The 8580-nt window shown below is 38.7% G+C and overlaps 1 pseudogene; it reads left to right on the top strand.

The window, feature by feature from the left end:
* Positions 1-108: 108 nt before the first annotated feature.
* Positions 109-7846, top strand: LOC141434807 (uncharacterized; annotated as a pseudogene).
* The last annotated feature ends 734 nt before the right edge of the window (positions 7847-8580 follow it).

The following is an 8580-nucleotide window of genomic DNA, read 5'->3' as shown; positions in this document are numbered from 1 at the left end:
GAAAAGTTTATTTTAACAACTTATTTTTTGTATTATGATTATTGTATATTAATACCGCTAAATAATTAATTATAATACTAAAAATGAAACGCTGACACGACCGCGTCCATTATGTCTTATGTCGTCGACTCCACTCCATCTGTCAAAAAAATGTTTCCATTCGTTCTTGTTGTGTTGTTTGGTAAAATATAATTCATTAAATCCGTTATATCATGTCTGATTTTAACATAATCCAGTAATCTGTGTTACGCTTTTTAAGTGCTTGTGTTTTGAAGTCTTAAATCATGAAGAAAACGCGCTAAATCGTCGAGTGAAATTCGCAGTCATTACGTTGTTTTAGCGGGGACGACCATAATATTTTCTAGATGCTGCCTTCTATGCCAATTTTGTTTACAAGGGAAAGCCAGGATGCATTTGGAAATAAAATCGAGCCCAGTACAAGTTTTTTCAGTCAGAATTCTGCCCCTAAATGTGACATAAATCCAGAGGTGAGTCAAATACCAAGGCCTTGTTGTGAACTATTGCGTATACATGCCTCTGGTGGTGCTGGACACATAATCATGAATCAACACTTTAGCATTTGTAATTAGGTCACTGCTGAACATATTAACTCTAGTATATACTGACAGGGGTGGAGTTTTATTCATCTTATCTTTAATAACAAACAATCGCGAAGTTTGTGTTTGATAGGTATTCTTCGTTCTGTGTTACGATGTCAGAGATGTTTTTTGTTGTTTTAGCCCCCTCCAGTAAAGGTAAATCTAGGTCCTCCCACACCTGTACAGGATGATCAAAGTAAAAAGAAAGAGCCAGCAATTACTACACCTGGGAAAAAACAAGACAGAGCATTAGATGCAGGTTGGTTGCACAACTATACATAATTTTTCATTGTTACTTCTGTATTCTTCTGTTAAACTTTCTTATTATAATATCATGCAAGTATGTCAGGAAATTAGGTCACAAGACTTGGTAACGGAGATGCTATTTTAATGGGTAAACAAAAGTTGCAAACAAGTTTTTATCATCTGTTGCTAACTGGCATAGTTTTTTTCCCTCTATTATTTACATGCAAAGGATATTTATTTTGTTTATCCTAGCTAGTTTACGCTCATATGAATAAAAGAAAAGAAATTCAAGCAATTTCCACTGTTGATATCTGTATTTTAATGTGAAATTTGTTTTATTTGTTTCAGCTTTAGTTAGATCCTACTATACAAAAGTACAATCAAGATTCTCTTCAAACCAAACGGTGCCTACTAATAAGTTTGTACAGTTCCAAAGTATATTGAAATCCTTTGACCCTTCCAAGGAGACTCCTGTAGATTTATATAGAAAGATAGAGCAGTTATTTGGAGTAGAACATAAGGACTTTGTAGAAGATTTTTTGTTGTTCTTGAAGCCTGGCCAGGCCGCACAAGTTGGGAGGCTGTCGGACCACACAATGCTGACAAAGATAACTCATTTTATAGAATTGTTACAAGTAAGTATTGCATTTTACAGTTACTTAATGTTGATCCATTCTCATGAATATAAGGCTGTAATGGCATGATATGACATTGATAAATGATCTGAGATACTGCTATGCATATTAGAACTAAAAGACAGTTTAGTCATGGCATGGCAGTACAGCTTAACAGTGGGCGCTTCATTAGCATGCAACTATATTTTCTGAAAGATAGGTCCCATATGTTTTTGAAAATCACATTTTGTATGATTTTGAACGTCTTTTTTCGTTTCACAGTTCTGTAGACAAATATTACCTATCATATGAGTGTTGTATGATTGTAACCATTGCGTTGATGGTTTCTAGATTTCATTTATTTTGATTAGATAACTTAAAATAGGACTAAGTTTAAGGTAAGTAGATTTAGTTTACCAAATCACAACCTGGTAAATAATACCCATTACACTCAATTATATTTTTTGTGATTAAAGAGATGTACCACTTTTCCAAAGGCTTTTCCATGTTGGTTGGCACAAAAAATACATGTGAGTGGACATGAAAAGTTTTTTTTTGTTATTTTCCCTTTATTAAGAGTGTTAAACAAGTTGTGGTACACTATACTAAAAGAAAACAATGGAATAACCATGCCAGGGAATGATAAAGTTATGGATCACTTGACTAAAAGACTAATTTTTAACAAATTGGCACTATTGCTTTCTAGTTCGCAATATACTTGCAACCAGATTGTTATCAGTGTGTCAATTTGTGGTTAGCATTTTAACAGACTGTCCAAATGGATGACAAATGAGTTTCCATCATTTGCCCACAAAATGATAAGTTGATAACAGTTTTATCATAACTGTATTGGTTCTATTCTGATTTTATGTTGTGTAGTTTTTGTAGGTACCTAAACACATTTGTATGCTCAGCGAATAATATGCTAATATCACAAGCTTTTGTTCTATTGTTATGTTTCAGAATTACAATTTAATGAATTATTTTGTGATGTTGTATGTTACATGTACAGTGAATATAATTTAACTTAATTTTATTTTTATTTTGATTATTATAGAAATCACTGTTGTATTAATATTTGATTGTACATAAGACATTTGAAATGAATCCTACTAATATTATAAATGCAAAAGTTTGTAAGTATGTGTTACTTCTTCACGTTAAAACGGCTGGACGGATTTGGTTGAGATTTGGTATGTCGATAGCTGGACATCTGGAATAACACATAGGCTGCTTTTTATTCCAATAATCCCACGGGATAGTTAGAGTCGTAAAATTTGGCATGGTTGTTTTAATGCGACGTCAATGAAAACAACGATGTAATTTTCGGGAATTCCCAAGGAATTTTTTGTTTTTTACTTCTTCACCTTAGAATGTCTGCACGGATTTCGATGAAATTTGGAATGTAGATAGCCAGACGTCTCGAATAATACATAACATACGCTACTTTTTATCTCGATATTTCCACGGAAATTTTGTAAAATGTATTTACGCGTGCGAAGCCGCGGGTAAACACAAGTACAGTCGCCATCAGATATTCCGGAGCGGCCAAGGTGGTCAAAAATATCGGCACATGCACTCTATTATTAAGGTATTAAAGTTCATGTTTCGATATTTTTGATCACTTTGGGCGCTCCGAAATTTCTGATGGCGACTGTACATACATAACAAGACAAAGATGTAGGTACAAAGGCGAACTTATCCCTTAGTCATACTTTCAAGTCTCAAATGTGAGTTTTTTTTTAATTGCTAGGCTGATTTCCATAAAAACATTATAGTATAGGTCTACTTTTGACACATCATAGAGACATAGATTGTCAAACAAAACATGCTGTTATCTTCGTTCTTAGACAGTAAATTAAATGCCATTTGTTTTCAGATTAGAGCATCAGATAATTTTCTTTATATTTTTTTTGCAATTTCCTTGTAGTTAGCTTCATCATGTCATGTCAGCCGATAGACGTCCACTGCTGGACATAGGCCTTCCCCAAGGCTCTCCACTCAGACCGTCTTGTGCTTTCCGCATCCACCGCGATCCCGCGATCTTAACCAGTCACTCCATCTTTTTGGAGGCCTACCGACAGCTCGTCTCCCGGTCCTCGGACGCCATTCGAGAACCTTCTGACCCCATCGGCCATCAGTCCTGCGACCATTGTGCCCCGCCCGATGCCACTTCAGTTTCGCAATTCTTATGGCGGGTTGTAGTTAACTTGCGTGAAAGAAATAATCAATACTGAGTAACTTTATTTTTTCGCAACCCAACCCTATCATAATGGGTCAGCGTCCTAAAAAATTGTGATTAGTCCGTCAGTAATTAAATTATGTAATCAGCAAATATTGGGTAAATTTTTTCTGTTGTCAAAAAAACAAAATTTTTACTGGCGAAACTACCCAATGAGGGCTATCGTTTTTTGTCTTTCTAGATGGCGCCACTGTTGCGTGAGGTTTTTCAATGTGGCTTTCAAAGTCTGTTATTACGGGCGTGAAAACAAAGTTTAGATTAAAATCATATTTAATACACCTTAAAACCGTACTTTAAAAATATCGAGCAACCACAGTGTTGCGTAGTCCCGTTTTGTTCGGAAAAAAAGGGAGGACAAAAGTTTCCGAAAGACAAAACTGTCTCAAAACACAAACATTCATTGCCCCGTAACGCATAATTGCCATAATTCATTTCAGGTAATGCAAAATACTCACAAAATTATTCTAATATAAATAATTTCGTCGGGTAGACTCGAACGAAACTATCAAATTGAAGAGCGTAAAAAATTAAGTCGACAACTTGTAGGCGGAAAATTTGGATTATCGAGATACAAATACGTAAAAATTACTGGCGCCTAAAAATGAAGTCTCGGTGGCGTTAATGTTAGTATAAGGTCCGGCCAGTAATTGACACCTACTAAAAATGAACTCTGTTTATAAGTGACTAGAATTAATTTTTAGTCTCAGGTGTGGTCAGTAATTGTCGATTTACCCTATAATAACAGTTATCAATTCCCCAGTCGTCTCTGGCGCGCAAGCCGACGGTGCTCCGTAAGGTGGTCCGCGCCGTGTCCGAACCTGCGCTCCAATCCCAAGCTGGCCCAGATGTTCCGCTCGCTGTTCCCCGACGAGCGACCACCGGATAGGTAAAGCGGTTTTAATGGTGACTTTAAATTAGCAGCAATAAATAAAAAGTTTCTGTTATAAATTTAAATAACTCGACTCATAGATCAAGCTGGCGACATCCAGAATTAAGAAGCAGTGTGGATTCGAATTGCTTCCGCGCCGTGTCGGCCCCGCGAGTTAGCGACCAAATTTTGACGCAGAAGAGCCCTAAATCGACGCAGTTTATAAATAGTACTTACAAAATGCTGACTGTAGGTACTTCTTATTTTCTGTACTCTACTACATTTCCGTACCAAATTTCAAGCCAATGCTATTAACCGTTGAGTTATACTTATACGATCTTGGTCGGACTACCAGGATGTCGCTGCCAGATTATTGTATTGTCACGCAATTTAATTATGTATCATGCCAAATTTCAAATCAATTCAACTACAAGAAGTGGGTCAATTTAGCTTCCAATATTTGACCCATATAAACAAATAAACAAACAAGGCATGCTAAAGAAAAGCTTGTAATAATACTAATAATACATTTTACTGAGATAACTGGAATGCATAATTTGGTGACTAATGTGACTTTCACTACCGCCAATAAATAAATTATATTTTGGTGTGCATTGTTATTGCTGCGATAAATTCCTACTCAAAATGTCCAATTCGTCATATTTTTTTTCAGCTTATACGAGACCGGCGTGGATGTGTTGCACGAAAGCTTCCTGACTGACGACAAGGGATACGACGTGTGGACGTTCCCGGAGGAAAAGTTTAACACGAGGAAACCCGATGACAAGAAGTGTTTGGACACTGTGGTAAGTACAACTGGTTTTTGACGCTAAATCATCCGTTGATCGGGATTCTGGCTTTTGGCCGAAAACGATTTTCCCAAATTAATCATTCCCCAACGGTTTCATATGGAAGAACGTTCTTTTTTTCTGAAACTTGTAGACTATTCAGATTATATTTTAGGACTATCCCGTAAAATCCTATAGATTAAGTTAGGTTAGGTTAGATATAATTATAATATTGGAGCATTTTGACCGCATTTGAGATTTTCGACCCCCTCCTCCCTCCGTGTAATGCGCCGTAGTATTTTTCTGTACCCCCCTCCCCCTCCTATATGTTACGTAACACCAAAATTACCATTTCTATTTAATTTTTTTAGCATTTCTTTAGCCGTTTTCCGAATTAAGTTGGCATTTTTTTGGCACAGTCACACTGCCAACTCAGCATGAGAGCATTTATAGGCCAAGAACAACAACTAATGATGCGAATTTCCCACTTTTGAGGACTTTTTTGCAGGTGGTAGGACATTGTGCAAGGTCCGCCCGGATTGCTACCACCATCTTGCTCGCTAATCCTGCCGTGAAGCAGCAGTACTTGCACTGTTGTATTTCGGCGTGGAGAGTAAGACAGCCGGTGAAATAACTGGCACTTGAGATATCCCATCTTAGGCCTCTAGGTTGGCAACGCATCTGAAATACCCCTGGTGTTGTATGTTTATGGGCGGTGGTGATCTCTTACCATCAGGAGACCCACTTGCTTGTTTGCCATCCAGTCAAATAAAAAAGAAATAAAAAAAAAACATTATAGTAGGTACTTGTTACAAAAAAAACTGTGACGTAACGCGTTGCGCGTTGTTTGAACCCCACCCCTGTAACGCATCGTAACGTTTTACAAGACCCGCTCCCCTCAAATTGCCTTGCGTAATACTAGAACGCTCCCTTAGTTATTACCATTTTACGTCTATTAGCACAACGGAGTCCCAAGTATTTTGATCACACTAGATTAAGCATCGGTGTTGTCTTGAGTTTTCATAAAAATTTAACTCTAAGCATCATCCCTTTTAATAGTGCTCGGCAAAATAGTTATGACGAAAAAAGGTCGCAAAAACGCTATATTACCTTTATACAATACAATGACTATTTATTGAACACCAACACCATATAGACCCGGAGATGGTGACACAAAATATTAGACCATTTGTACCAGTATGGCGGTTTTTCAGGGGTCTAATTACGGAATTACAAAAAAGAAAATGATGGCCATAGCGCTGGTACCGGCGTTCGAAATCGAAAAAATAAATTACTCCTTTGCGGCGGTATGGCGGCCATTGGGAACCGTCGGAAAAGTATGGCAAGGTGATTTCCGTGAATGGCTACTCGACGATGATTAGCTGCGCAAAAATTAGCCTGGTACAAATGGTTGAATCGTTTTTTTTTTTAATTAATGTATTCGCGTCGGTATGGCGGACTGTAAGTCACACCGGAGAAGTATGGCATTACGCTTCCACCTACTTCTTTTTTTATCGACTATCGGAAAATAAAAGCATTTTTGTGGAATAAATCGTTCGACACTCGTTATTTATCCGACACGGTCGATTGACGCCCACGCGATTGGGCCGCCGGTACCAGCGCTATGACCATCATTTTCTTTTTTTGTCATTCCGTAATTAGACCTCTGAAGAACCGTCATACTTGGTACAAATGATCTAATATTTTGTAGTACAGAAAACCCAGGTATATAGAGACACTACTGCGACTTTATAAAAAGCATATTGGCTTTAAAGAAAGCATATTGGGTTCCGTTTTAGCAACAGCATTTGTTCGTCCTCAGTACCTGCACGGGCGAGTCTTCCTGCAGCACGGGCGGCTGGTGCGCGCGGCCTGCGTCACATATCCTTACAGCAAGGAGCCTTACCGGCACGCGCGCCCCGCCCATTGCCACTCCCCGCCCGAACACTCCCCCAAACGCAGGACAAAAACAACACAGAAGAAAACAAAGAAGCCACCAAAATCACCCACCAAGACCATCAAAGACGTCAACGATAACACCAAAAAAGAGGTCACGAACAGCCCCAAAGCAACAAAGAAGAACGTGAAAGCGAAATGCAAAGAAGCACCGAAGAGAGAGAAGAAATTGTTGGATAATAAAGTGGTTGAAAAGAAAGATGAAGCTCCGAAACCTAAGCTCGCGAAGATTGAAGTCACCGCGACTGAAATAAAGAAGGAAACTAAAAGTAATTGGACGAGGGAAGAGGACAAGACGATGTTGCAAGTGTTAAAGGGGGAAGCGGGATCTGAGCAAGTGTTTGGACGCATTCAGGAGTCGCTCCCGCACCGCTCGTTTACGGAAATCAAAGAACGATTCTGCCACGTCATGAGTTTGCTACAAGAAATGGCGGTGGGCGAAGTCACGTAGTGTAAGATGAACTGATTAGTGTTAAGTGTATTTAAATTTTAAATTATAATTTTGTAATGAATAAATTTATTTTTAATTTTTACGCTGCATGCCTTTTATTCGATGATTGAGTGGTCGGTTGAATTGCTTATTCCGCGATGTGCAGTATTTCTTAGGCGCATACGACACGCTTTTACAGCGCCGAAAATATTAAAAAAAACTAGGTCAGTCAAAGAAAATGAATCATATACCAGGGTGGAATCTTTGTGCTACTGATGTCATATTGACATTCCATACATCTGCCAAAGAAATCATAGCGAAATTGATCATGAAAAGGTCCCACCTTGGTACGCGATTCAGTTTCATCGACGTATTACCTAGTGCCGTCCACAAAGACGCGTGATTCTGACAAAATTAGACATTAATGTTAATGACATTGTAACAAAGGGTAGTACCTATAGAGAAACATTGTAATAAGAACCACGGCACGCGTCATCGTGAATGACTACCTATACCTATAAAAGTGACTGAACCTGAAAATACACCATGTGCATAGGCCATAATAAAAGTAATATTTTAAATGCCACAACGCACTGGCAAGGGCCCCCGCACATTATGGCCACCAGTCGCCGCCACTAAACGCGACCACCAGTGGCTGCCACTTGCGTCAAGTGATCGGACACTGTGGCCGTGTGTGCGCACGAGTCGAACGACAAAACGCAGCCACAAGTAGCGAGCGCGGTCGACTCCCGCAGCTTGTGTCTCGAACGCGGCCACTCAAACGCTCGGTTTGCGCCGATGCTATACAAAATGTATGAAGAAACACGTCCGCAGTTT

This window comes from Choristoneura fumiferana, chromosome 14 (assembly GCF_025370935.1).
Source record: "Choristoneura fumiferana chromosome 14, NRCan_CFum_1, whole genome shotgun sequence".
In the NCBI taxonomy this organism is placed as follows: Eukaryota; Metazoa; Arthropoda; class Insecta; order Lepidoptera; family Tortricidae; genus Choristoneura; species Choristoneura fumiferana.
This window is presented reverse-complemented; position numbering and strand designations above follow the sequence as displayed.